This window comes from Prionailurus bengalensis, chromosome D1 (assembly GCF_016509475.1).
Source record: "Prionailurus bengalensis isolate Pbe53 chromosome D1, Fcat_Pben_1.1_paternal_pri, whole genome shotgun sequence".
NCBI classification, from domain to species: Eukaryota; Metazoa; Chordata; class Mammalia; order Carnivora; family Felidae; genus Prionailurus; species Prionailurus bengalensis.
Window position 1 is genome coordinate 106,651,774 of NC_057346.1, and position 14,386 is coordinate 106,666,159.

A 14,386-nucleotide genomic window follows, 5' to 3' on the forward strand; every position below is an offset into this window, starting at 1 on the left:
TTTGTCCTCATCACAAGCACAGCCAAACTGCTTGGTCCTCACACCTTTGCTGTGGTTTCCATCCTATGAATTGTCCCGTGCAATTTGTCTTATGTCCACTTCTGAAGCGTTAGTGACTCTCCAGAGTTCCTCCTTCAGTTACGTCTTTTTTCACTTTGCACACACACGTTGCTCATCAGGACTAGACCACTCAACGACACCTGGAGCTGATGCTTTATCCCACACATTCTCCCAAGAGCTCCAGAAACGGCATCCAGCTGCCATCGAAGCATCCGCATTCAAAGCGCCACAGTTACTTCCGAAGAAATATATAAAACTGTACACCCTGTCTGCCTACAACCAACTCTCCCTTCCCTGAACCCCCTTTCTGGCTAATGCCCCAAACAAAGAGGTACCCAATGCAGAAAATGTGGATGCATCCTAGGCTCCTGGATTCGTTTCCAGTGGCCGCTGAAAAATACTACCACACGCTTGGTGGTTTACACCAATTATTTTCTCAGACTTTGGGTGACAGAGGTCCTCATTCTGTAACACTTGGCAGAAGTCGCGTGTCAGCAGGGCCACATCCCTCTGGAAGATTGAGGCGAAAATATATTCATGGCTGCTTCCAGCTTTGATGGCTGGAAACCAGCATTCCCTGTCTTGCCCCCTTTATTCTGATCTCTGCCCTCAGATGTCACAGGGCCTTCTCCTTTTCTGTGTCTCTGAATCTCCCTCTGTCTCCCTCATATAAAATATATGGGGTTGCATATATCCTAGAAATCCTGAAAATTCAGGACAAGCTGCCCATGTCAGAATCTAGTTTTTATTGCATCTACAAAGTCCTCTTTTTTTTTTTAACCATGAGGGGCATAATTGCAAGCTGCCGAGAATAAGATGCGGGTATGGTTTGGGGTTCATGGGTGGCTCAGCTGGTGAAGAATCCGACTCGTGATTTCAGCTCAGGACACGATCTCACAGTTTGTGAGTTCAAGTCTTGTGCTGCTCTGTGCATCGAGAATGCAGAGCCTGCTTGGGATTTTTGTCTCCCTCCCTCTCTACCCCTCCCCCCACTTTGTATCTTTCTCTCTCTCACTCTCAAAAAAAAAAAAAGATGTGTGTGTCTTCTTGGTAGCTTACTACATTCATCTCCCCCCACCCCGACATACAAAACTTCACTGAGTTCTGCTCCCTCCACTCCCACATCCTCACTTCTGAGCTTCCCCTCCTTGCCATCCCCAGGGCTGTCATCACAATCCAGATCCAGTCCTGTCCAGCTTGGCTCAAAGTCTCCTACATGATTCCCTGGGTTCTGTAATACCCTTCCTGTAGTACATCCTCCTCATCGATGTCACAGCCACCATCCTCTCAAGCTGTGAATGTGATCTCACTTCTATAACCATGAACTACTAGAGGGCATGGGCTTCCAAATGCTATGATATGAGTAAGAGGACTTTGTGAATCTTAAACCTAGCTCTCAAATCATACTAGGTAGTTGATGCTACCTCTGGCCAAGAAATAGAAGCTAACAGCTATCTAGTATCATCAATTATTAGCAACGCCTTACAGTAGGTGTGTATTTTTAACACATCAGGAAACATGCACACTGAAATAGGTCCCCGTTGTGTGAAACGCATTCCATAGTCAGCCTACAAACTATGGTCGGTGGACACAAGGATCATGGAGCTCTTGCAAACTCTGAGAAACGTCCAACTTTTGATGTCGACTCAGCTCCTGATCTCACGGTTTGTGGGTTCGAACTGAGAGTGAGAGAAATCAATAATTCAGAACAACAAATTGTTTCAATCATTATTGTTGTTGATCAAATAGTGAGCACTTATATCTACCGAACCCTCTTATGGGTGGGTCATTATCCCAGAAGGTTTACATGTTCTGTGTCAGTCCCTGCTAGTATCAGGGAAGGGAAAAGATGATTACCACCATGGAATGTGAGGAGGAAGAATGTCTTACTCAAGCGTTCCTCACCCCTGGCTCTGTGTTAGAATCACCCAGGAAGACCTAAAAAGCAAAATGATGCCCAGACTTCCCCCCAGCTGCTGTACACCCATGTAGATATCTCTGCAGGTAAAACCCATGCAGCCCTCATTTCCTCATCTCCAACTCCTTCGGGTGCCAGCTGCTCAGTGACTAGGGAAGCAGGTGCCACCTGTTGACCGGGAAGAAGGGCAGGACCTCCATGAGACTCCGATGACCCTAGCATCACCACAGTGCTCACCTTGAGATCCTTCTTTTCCTTTTTTAAGTTTTATTTTTATCGAAGTAGTCTCTCCCCGCTACAGGGGGCTCGAACTCATGACCCCAAGATCAAGAGTCCCGTGCTGTTCCCACTGAGTCAGCCAGCCACCGTCTCCCTTAAGACCTTTCCTTAGCTACTTCTGTGGCCCTTCAAGCCCACTAATTTCAGGTGTATTCAGCGGTTACATTGTTATAAAACTAATAAACTCAGGGTCTCATATGGGAACATTTTCCTACGTGAGCTGCTGATCAAGAGTGTGAAGTTAGATCAAGAAAGACTGTAAAGGCTGGGGCTGGGAGAAGAGAAGTTGAAAGAATTCGTGTTTACTGAGGGCAGAGTTTCTGTCTGACATGGGTTCTGGAAATGGGTAGCCATGACAACATTGTGAATGCACTTAATGCGGCTGAATCGTACGTTTAAACGTGGTTCAAATGGTAACTTTTATGTTATGTCTACTTTACCAAACACCCACACGCACCCAAGCACGTATACACACATGTGTGCGTGCACACACAGACTCCAGAAGCTATAGCTCTCTGAGGCAGGAGAAAGGTAACTAAATGGGAGCAGGCCTGTAATGCAATCTCCACTGGACATACTTCCCCAGAGCGGCTGAGCCTCACACTCAAATGGTGTCTGGGGTCAACTCTCTGTTTGATTTGCCTCCTAGATTCTTCTTGGTTGAGATACACCTAATTTTCCAGAAACTCTGACTCGAACTCACAACTGAGTTACACTAAGTAGGAAGGATTGATGTACACAGAGTCTTTTGACTTTGTCCTTGAGGCTTCTCATTGTCCCCCTGAACACAGATGACCACTCTCTGCCCAGGGACCCCCTCGTCCTAGGCTTCTCCCTACATCCATCTTCCTCTCTATGACAAGGTCAACACTCTGAACACAAAGCTCTGCTTTTGCCATTGCTTACTTCGAGCAAACGTTCGAAGGTTCTCCATTTTGGAGGATATGAAGTTTAATATCTCTCTTCTGAAATTAGCGTATTCAGGCCTGTATAATCATCAAAACCTCCTATTGTTCCAAAATGGAGATTTCTCCTTTTTCTCTCTCCTTTACTACTACTTTCTCTGCCCCCCAGCAGCTAACCATCGTTTCTGACAGAGCTGGGGCCTAAAATGAGGAGAGACAAGAAGACAAGAAAGTTCTTAACTGACTCATACTCTTTTGCAATTAGTCCATAGTTTCTGGGCCAGGCAGCTCTTTCTCCCATGGATTCTTTCATGGATCTTCAGAAAACCCAGATTACCAAGATCTCTTCATCTCTTTATGGCTTAAAAAAACATTCAGAGTAAAACAAAGAGCTCTGGAAAAATTAAAAATGTGACAGCTGGAAAAAAATAACGAGTTGAAGGACAAAGCAGAATCTTGGAACAAAAATAATGTATGTATTACGGAAACACAAATAGAGAACACAAAAGTTGGAGAAAAGAAAAGCATGTGAAAGCATAAGTCCATGAGACCCAGCTATCAGGTTTCCAGAATGACACAGATCATGGTGGGAAGAAAATCAAAGAAAGACTACAAGAAAATTTCCTATAAATGAAGAATATGAAATTGAGTATCTCACTCACTCCTCACATCAAAACACATTTCTGTGATTTTTTTTTTTTCGACATCCCTCAAAGAAAGGTATTTCTTTCTGAAGGAAATACGAGGTCATATCCAAGGATGGGGAATAAAAATCCATTCAACAAGAGACTGGAAGACACAGGAGTAATAGTAAAAATTCACAGGCTTAAACCTTTCATTGCATATGAATGGAGTTTTCTGTGCAGCCAAATGTCATTTAAGCATGAAGCTGAATGGAGATTTCCGAAGTGCAAATCTTCAAAAGTTTTATTTCCATTGAGCTTTTTCTCAAAAGGCATGGGAGGATATGCTTTACCAAAAAAGACTAGATGAGGAAAGATAAGGCATGGGATCCAGTCAACACAGGCTATAACACAGGTTTTAATGAATGAATCAATAGAGAACACTTAACAATATTGCAAACACATCAAAACCAGGAGACACAGTGAAAGAAGTGGTAGCTGAGGATGAGGCTACATGGTGTGGATACGGAGAGACATGGCTCCAGTGCTTCTCAGTGGAAGCCGTTTCTCACTAGTCTCCTTTTTGAACAGTGCTTCCTTATCCCTATTTTAAAATGCAAAATTTGAAAACCACAGGACATTCTTCGAAATGAAAAGAAAGGACAGGATAGAAAAAGAGGGGCCAAAGAAATGGTCAGGTGGAAATGTGGCAAGAAATAGGTTGTGATGTGGCAAATTATCTCAGGTCAACTTGGAATGTGCACTGTACCAAACTTAGGAGCAACTTGTGTCTTTTATGGAAAGAATTAATGGATTTCCTTAAGGAACTCATGATCAGGTCAAAAGACAAGACAAAAGAGAACTGAAGAAAGATATCAAGTATATTCCTGGGAGGGAGAGTCCATCATAGAAATCAAAGGCCTGTAGACATTCACCAAAGAACTAGACCCTTATGAGCTACGCATTCTCCCTGAAAGCAGACTATAGGAGGAGGTTGATGACTGAGTTGGATTTTGAAGGAAAACGAGGATGTGGATGACAGAATGAAGCCAAGGTCCTCCGTGACCAAGAACAAACTTGGGCAAAGCCCTGGACGTGACATGAGACTGAGCTCTGCTCACCAAACAACACAGATGCTGACGCTCCCACTGGCACCTGTCTGCACTGGGGCTCTGCTCACTGTCCACCTAACGTGAGGCTACCTAACACTACTCATCGTTCACTACACAGACAACTGTTTTTAGATATTTCTCTAGCACTAGATTTCTGAATCAAGGCCTTATTGTCAATTGAGGCTGAAAACTTCTTGTTTTGAGTAGACCACCTGAGCATCGGCTAGTCTCTACCACTTGATGCCAGTGGCATCCCCCTCACCCTGTGGGGACACCCAAGACATCTCCCGACATTGACAAATGTCCACAGGTTTGGGTGGAAGGAGGGAGTCAGTCAGCTTCAGTTGAAAGTCCTGTCCTTCCAGTGGAAATGCTTTATATCAGTTCGCCCATGTCCTTCTTGTAGTACCCCCTGAGGACCAGAGGTTCACAACTGTGCTTGCCTATGGTTGGCAAGAAAATCTTGGCACATAGTGGAGGGAAAATTACTAAGTCAATCAAGAAGATAATGGTCTAGATATCTAATGAGCTGTATGAACTGTCCCACGTGTGTCGGGAGTAAATGGCTAACCACATGTCTCTTGGAAATGTCAAGTTGTGTAAAGTTCAGGGTTTTGGTGAATGAGCCAAGGAGAATTAACTGCAGGCAACACCTGATCCTGGCGTGGCTTCCAAATCCGGTGTGTAGCCTCAAGTCATGAGATAGATCCGGGTTACATTGGATCAAAGTTCACTTGGATCAAGATAATGGTTACCTCTAAGGAACAGGGAGACTGAGGCGGCCCAGTCCATGGAGGGCAGGGGCTCACACTTCCTCCTGCACTCCACATCCCTCTCCCTATTGTGACATCAAAGTCCTCATCCAGGACAAGTGGTCCAACGTTCACACTGTGCAGATGACATGATACTCTATATTGAAAACCCAAAAGAATCCACCAAAACAACTGTTAGAACTGATCCATGATTTCAGCAAAGTTTCAGCATACATATCAATGCACAGAAATCGGTTGCATTCCTATACACAACAATGAAGCAACAGAAAGAGATTCAAGGAATCGATCCCGTTTATAATTGCACCAAAAATCATAAAATACCTACCAATAAATCTAACCAAAGTGAAAAATCTGTACACCGAAAACTATAGAAACCTTATGAAAGAAAGTGAAGAAGACACAAAAAATGGAAAAATATTCCATACTCTTGGAGAGGAAGGACAAATATTGCTAAAATGTCAATGCTACCCAAAGCAATCTACATATTCAATGCAATATCTATCAAAGTACCACCAGCACTCTTCGCAGAGCTAAAACAAGCAATCGTCAAATTTGTATGGCACCAGAAAAGACCCTGAATAGCCAAAGCGATCTTGAAACTTTAACCAGGGCAGGACGCATCACAATCCCAGACTTCAAGCTGTATTACAAAGCTGTACTCATCAAGACAGTCTGGTACTGGCAAAAAAACAGACCCTCAGATCAATGGAACAGAATGGAAAACCCAGTAATGGACTCACAAACGTATGGCCAACTAATCTTTGACTCAGCAGGAAAGAATATCCAAAGGAATAAAGACAGTCTCTTCAGCAAGTGGTGCTGGGAAAGCTGGACAGCGACATGCAGAAAAATAAACCTGGACCACTTTCTTACACCAGACACAAAAATAAACCCTAAATGGATGAAAGACCTATATTTAAGGCTGAAGCCGTCAAAATCCTCGAGGGGAAAGCAAGCCAACCTCTTTGACCTTGGCCGCAGCAACTTCGTACTCAACACATCTCCGGAAGCAAGGGAAACAAGTAAAAATGAACTATTGGGTTTCATCAAAATAAAAAGCTTCTGCACGGCGAAGGAAACAATCAGCAAAACTAAAAGGCAACCGAAGGAATGGGAGAAGATATTTGCAAACAACATAACAGATAAAGGGTTAGTATCCAAAATCTATAAAGAACTTCTCAAACTCAACACCCCAAAAACAAATCATCCAGTGAACAAATGGGCAAAAGACATGAATAGACATTTCTCCAAAGAAGACATCCAGATGGCCAACCGACACGTGAAAAACTGCACAGCAGCATTCATCATCAGGGAAATACTAATCACAACCACAGTGAGGTACCACCTCACCCATGTCAGAATGGCTAACATTCACAACTCAGGCAACAACAGATATTGGCGAGGATGCGGAGAAAGAGGATATCTTTTGTATTGTTGGTGGGAATGCAAGCTGGTGCCGCCACTTTGGAAGTCAGTATGGAGGTCCCTCAAAAAGTTAAGAACAGAACCACCCTACGACCCAGCAATTGCACTACTAGGTATTTATCCAAGGGATACAGGTCTATTGTTGCAAAGGGACACATGCACCCCAATGTTCACAGCAGCACTATTGGCAATAGCCAAAGTATGGAAAGAGTCCAAATGTCCATCGATGGATGAATGGATAAAGAAGATCTATATTGTGTATATATATACAAAGAAGACATATATATTCTGTGTGTACAATATATATACACCCAATGGAGTTTGCTCGGCAATGAAAGAGAATTAAATCTTGCCATTTGCAACTATGTGAATGGATCTAGAGGGTGTTATGCTAAGCAAAACTAGTCATTCAGAGAAAGACAAATATCACATGCCTTCACTCATATGAGGACTTAATATACAAAACAGACGAATATAAGGGAAGGGAAGCAAAAATAATACAAAAACAGGGAGGGGGACAAAACATAAGAGACTCTTAAATAGGGAGAACAAACAGAGGGTTACTGGAGGGGTTGTGGGAGGGGGCATGGGCTAAATGGGTAAGGGGCATTAAGGAATCTGCTCCTGAAATCATTGTTGCAGTATATGATCACTAAATTGAATGTAAATTTAAAACAAATCAATCAGGGGCGCCTGGGTGGCTCAGTCGGTTAAGCGTCCGACTTCAGCCTAGGTCACGATCTCACTGTCCGTGAGTTCGAGCCCCGCGTCGGGCTCTCTGCTGACAGCTCAGAGCCTGGAGCCTGTTTCAGATTCTGTGTCTCCCTCTCTCTCTGACCCTCCCCCATTCATGCTCTGTCTCTCCCTGTCTCAACAATAAATAAAACGTAAAAAAAAATTTTTTTTAAACAAATCAATTAAAAAATAATGCTTAAAAAAGGAGAGAGGAGAAAGGAGTCTTCATTCAGGAACACAAAGAAAGTGGAGGTAGCACCAGAATGACAGGTGGATGACTGGTTTTAGTGTTGGGTTTGATCCCTGACTTTACTAAAGAGTGAAATGTAAACGTGCTTCTCTCTCGAAATAGACCTAATGATAAAACATGTAATATCATCAGTAGAATCTTTGTATAAATTCAACATCTGCCCTGAAAAGCAGTTACACAACAATTCATTTAGCACCACTCTGTCGCTGCCATCACACAATGGCCAGCAATGCACAGGCAGTGTCCTCGGGGAGCCTAACAGAGAGGAGGGACCATGGGATCGGGATTCTGAAGATGTCAGGGGAGAGCTGCTCGCAGAGTGCCAAGGGGTGTCGACAAGGGAGATCCCTAGAGATTCAGGGCCCAGGGAAGGGCAGCAGTGGGCGGGCTGTCTTGGATGTGGCATCAGGAGTGAATGAGGAGTTTCAACTCTGTAGGACTGAGGCAAAACAGTGGGGAAGGGAGTCCACAGGGAGCCAAGGCCTCCAGCAAGAAACTGGGTGGAGGGCAGAGGGAACGGGTGCACACGGAATTCAACCTGGAGTTCACATAGGGCAGTAGTGTGAGTCAAGATCACCAGAATCCATTGGAGCCATAAAGTGGACATCCACAAGGGTTAAACCAAAAAGGTCAATAGTGTCAGGAGCTATCTCTCAGTCAGAAACACCAGGCTCCTTCCCTAAGGAGCTCTGCCAACCATAAGCCCTGTGCCGTTGGTCAAGTTACGTGACATCCCTTGTCCCATTATCTACATATAGGGAGAAATGACACGCACTCCTCATGGGGAGGGGTTGGGGGACAGGATGTGACCTCCAGTTGACCCATGAGCTGGACCCTGGAAACTGGGGGCTCCTCACCCACCAGCCCTGTTCTTGGAATGTGGGTTCCACTTAGTCCTCTTCCACCCCAGAAGCTGCTCCAACAACAATGCCTTGAGACAGTATGATGTCGTGTTGAGACCATCTGAACTGTGTTCAGTGTGGATGAACCCACTTACTGCCTCTGTATAAAGTTTCTGACTCTGGAACATAGGTGTGGAGACCTACCCATCTTTTTTGTCTTTACTTTCTTTTTTCTAATTTATTTTAATGTTTATTCATTTTTCAGAGACAGAGCACAAGCAGGAGTGGGGCAGAGAGAGAGGGAGACACAGAACCTGAAGCAGGCTCCAGGCTCCCAGCTGTCAGCACAGAGCCCCCCGTGGGGCTCAAACTCACGAACCATGAGATTATGCCCTGAGCCATAGAAGACCTGAGCTGAAGTCGGACGATTCACCGACTGAGCTAGCCAGGTGCCTCTCATGCTCAGTTTATTTATTTATTTTGAGATAGAGACAGGGGGAGAGAGAGCACCAGCGGGGGAGGGGCTGACAGAGTGGGGGGCACAGAGGAGCCAAAGAGGGCTCTGTGCTGACAGCAGAGAGCCTAACGTGGGGCTTGAACTCACAAACTGTGAGATCATGACCTGAGTTGAAATTAGACGCTTCACCAACTGAGCCACCCAGGTGCCCTCCTGTGTCGGTTCCTTTGTTCATTAAACCTGCCACCTACCAACCTGGAGTGGTCACCTTTTCTTCTGTCTCTCCCTGCCCTCTGCATACAGGGACTGGTTTCCGATTATACCCGCGAAACCGGAGAGGAGATTGCCACTAATGGAGGGTGACCACACATCTCAGTTTCCTCAGGAGAATCCTGGTTTATGCTGTTGTCCTGGCACTCCATCCATTTTGTGACCTCTTTCACACTCCAAAGCATCCCCATTTGGCCAACAAATTTCATCATCATCCGACGCATTGTGTTGTCATCCGATTAAAGGAGGTTTGCACCTCCTTTAATCCAGTGCATCCCCTGAGTGTTCACCATGTTTTGCTATTCATGTTTTCTTAATTTTTTTTATTCTTTATCTATTTTTGAGAGAGAGACAGCGAGACAGAGTGCAAGTGAGGGAGGAACAGAGAGAGAGAGGGAGACACAGAATCCGAAGTGGGATCCAAGCTCTGAGCTGTTAGCAAAGAGCCCGATGTGGAGCTTAAACTCATGAAACTCAAAATTGTGACCTGAGCCGAAGTCGAACACTTAACCCACTGAGCCACCCAGGCGCCTGCCCCACTTTTAAAAAAAAAAAAATTTTTTTACTCTTATCTTTTCTTGAATTTTAAAAACGGGTAATTGTTCATTGCCTTGGGCCTTGAGAAGATTAATAAACCAACCAGATGTAGAATATGTTTGACAGAGACTCTACGTGTTGTCTCAATGAAACTCTTCCAGGAAGTCAGAATAGTATCAAGTAAGCATGGATCAAAATACCGTGCTCTAGGCTCAAACGTAGGATTTTGCCTGCGCTCTGAACATGATCTTCTCCAGATCTTTCAGAGAATGTGAAGTTGAAGGAAGTTTCCAGGGGTCCCCATTGGTCCTAGACATCCAAGGGTTAGCATAAGGCCTTTCACCTTTTTATGAAATTAAACACTGGCGGCTGACAGGTACATGGCACCAGCTCTGTGCCCAAACCCGTTCTGAGGACATATGACAACCCCAGGATGTTCCCATTGTACAAAGAGACACAGCTGGGAAATCTCCAGACCAGGATTGGCCCAAGGCAAGAGGTGTACCTGGAAAGGCCCAGGTAATGTGAACAACCCACCTTGCACTGCCATCCAGATGTCTCCAAGGCCAGCACCTTTCTGAAAGTTTCTGGCCCATGGAAGTACCTTCCCATCCAAGTCCTAGACTTTGGCACGATCTTACTGAAGAAGAGCTTCACTTTCAAAAAACATGCCTGAGGTTAATGTCCCAGCAGCCCTGGAAGGGAGGGGCAGAACCAGTGTTACAGAATGAATGGGCAAAAACATATGGGTTATCATGTCCCTAAATACTGTCAAGTGGATCAGTATCAGAAACCTACAATTTAAAAATGCCTAAAGACCATCTAAATGTCAAAATAACTCCTTCCTAGACTTTGGTGCCAATGCAGGAATCACTGGGGAAAAAATGGCTCTCACAGACTGTTGTCACTTTTATTAAGGATGGCAAAGCCTCAAATGATCAACTTGGTGTGAGTACATCTCAGGTCTTGCATGAGCCTGAGGACAGGCCAAACATAATTGTGTCGTGCCACATACTTTCTCTCTCTCTCCCACAACACAAGGTATTCACAGTGAAATGAGTACCTGTGCAAATTCACCCACATACCATGGTTTGTCATAATAGGTGATCAGTAAGTGTCACCCAAACACCGAAGCTGAAGGCTAATTTCTGAACTTCACTTGGGGACTTCAGTGAAAGCTCCTTCGGGGAAGAGAAAAAAAGTCAGGCTGCCTACACAAGCATTGTGGTTTCTTCTATTTCTCCTTGTAACCACTGGCTCGCAAATGAGTCCTTTGTGGGCTGAGTTATTGTTATTGGATTCACCTAAGAATGAGGAAACATGAAGGTAAAACAAAAAAATACACCTTTTTCTTATGGGCACCAAGCATGCGAGGTGGGATTGTAGCCTAGCTGAGCTGGGTACGAAACCTCTGAAGAGACAGGCATCCCAGCAGGTAACAGGGCAAGTCCCTAACAACTGGGGCACCAGGGACAGTCCCCATTTTGTCCTAGCCAAAACGTCTCCCATTTCATCAGTAAAGTTCTTAATTTGGGCATTGTCGTTTGGAATGGAGATTGGCATCAATGGTCAACTGGGCGAGAAAGTACGCACAGAAGAATATAACCTTCTTCCCTATTGCTAGCCTGTCCCTAAAGGAGTATTTTTCTTGGCAACTTATGTTCCGGCTGAGTTATGGGAAGTCCCAGATCATCTAAACAGCAAATACGACATTCACAAATAATCAACTCATCTGTCTGACTCACTCATCAGTTTCTTTTTTTTGTTTCTTTCTTTCTTTCTTTCTTTCTTTCTTTCTTTCTTTCTTTCTTTCTTTCTTTCTTTTTACTTGAGCCAACCTAGTTTCTCTTGTTCCTTTCACCTTCATATCATCTCCACTTAAACTGATGTGGCTTTTCTAAACTATGAGGCTGTCCTATCTTTCTTGACACCAAGAGGCACACCATCCTTGCTGTCATTCTCTTGCCCAGTACCAACTGCTCTAGAGAGAACCCCTGTACCTGCTGTGCTCTCTGCCTAGAACACCTGTCCCAAGATCTTCCCCTTGATAATCATTGTCCACTCATCTAGGCTTTAAAGCCCTTCCTCCTATAGCTGGCCTGGCCCTCTGTACAGGATGCTGCCCCTCATCGTTGTTTTCTTGTTCCCTACAAATCACTTTCTGAGGTCACTCATTCAGTTATGAGCTTTTTATTTATGGTTTTGTGAAATTTTTTTGAGCCTGACGCAGGGCTCAAACCCATGAACTGTGAGATCGTGACCTCAGCCTAAGTCGGGTGCTTAACCGACTGAGCCACCCAGGCCCCCCAGTTAGGGGCTTTTTGCTGCCTCCTTTGTAAGAGGTAAGCTCCACAGGAGCAAGGTCCTGGTCTGACAGCTGAATCTGGAGCATGCAGCACAGGATCCACTCATGGGGGAAGCTCATGGTTACCTTTGAACAATGGATGCTTGGATGGATGCATGGATGGATGGATGGATGGATGGTACCTCCCATGTATTCATGATTACCTTGTTGTAAGCCCCACAGTAAGTTCTTTACAGCATGTCTGTCATCCTTGCAAAACCAGGTGTGGTCTGGTTTATTTACATATTAGAAATGAGGCAAAAGAAGCTTGAAATAACCAGCAATTTAGCCCTCAGAAACTTCATGATTATTTCCTGCATCCAAAATTTAAATCCACATCTTGGGGCACCTGGGTGACTCAGTCAGTTGGGCGTCCAACTTCAGCTCAGGTCATGATGTCACAGTTTGTGAGTTTGAGCCCTGTGTTACGTTGGACTGGCTGCTGTCAGCTCAGAGCCTGCTTGGTTCCTCTCCCCCTCTCCCCTGCCCCTCCTCCCACTCATGTGAGCGCGCGCGCTCTCTCTCTCTCCCTTTCTCAGAAACAAACACTGAAAAAATAAAATAAATCCACATCTGCTTGAGCCCAGTCCCTACCACCATTCCTCCATTCAGGACTGCCTCTGGGGAGTGATCAGTTGCTCTGCTGCTTCACATCACCTTTAACTGATGGGGAAAAAAAACCCAAACAACGAAAAAAAAGATTATTCATAGATTCAGAATAGAATGAATTTATGAAATTAATTAATCAATTGAGATAGTCTTTGCACAAACAGCCTTTAGAGAAAGTTAGACATTGTTAGGATTTCCTAAACGTCCAGCCCCTTGTTAAAAGGGTCTAGAGACACGGGAAGTCTGCCCTCCTGAGGAGCTATCTGGTATTGCACCGAGCCCAGATGCATAGTGAGCCCATAGGAACACAGGATACGAAGCTATCCATCTGTTGAAGGAGGACAGGTGGAAGGAGACTAATAAAGACCGCAACAATAATAAAACAACAAGGATGACAACACAGGCGCACTGTGTCGTCGTCTCATTAGCTAGCAAGCACTTTTGCATTAATTTCATCTAAAGCCATGTTATCATTATTGCAGTTCCGAAACAGTTTTGGGTCCAAGCTGTCTCCTTGGTTTCTACAAACAGGGCACAGGCTGGCTGAGCTGATTCTTGCTGTCATTTCCTGGCCCAGTGCCACGTTTACTGTGTGACTCAGTCCCTCACTTCGGGGAGGGCTTAAGGTGATGGCCGGGAGAATAAAAGGAGGAGTTCTAGGTGCTCAGCTCCCAAGTGAGTTCTTTCTTCCCTGCCACGTCGGACTGACCGGCTAACGCCAGCTGCCCTCAACCATGAAGCTGCTGAGAGTCCTTGTGCTGGTTGCACTCCCCCTTTACTGCTTTGCTGGTGAGTCTGTGCAGCAAGGACAGGTTTAGGGCTGTTGGTCGTGTCAGGGCCCTCTGGAAGACCTCCAGTTCCCCAAATTCAGGCCAACAGGCTCCACCTCATTTCTTCAGCGTCTTTGTTTTTCATGGTTATGTAGTGTTTGGCTTCTCTGGGCTGTGGAGGTAGTGCAGGGGTGGAAAGGGGGCACAGATATTTTCAGGCTTAAGGAAACCGTAGGTCCTGAGTTTACTCTCTGAGAACTGAGAACTCAAGACCATTCACCATCATCTTTCTGAAAGTATGAGTCTACTGGGATGCAGATTGGATGACCAACATCCTAGGTGCTCCCAAAAAGGGGCTTCAGGGCTACCGAACTGAGATCGCTTTTATGTGTTTTCTTTCAGGTTCTGGATGCCCATTTCTAGAGGAAGTGGTTAACAAAACAATCAGTCCTGAAGTGAGCGTTAGTGAATACCAAA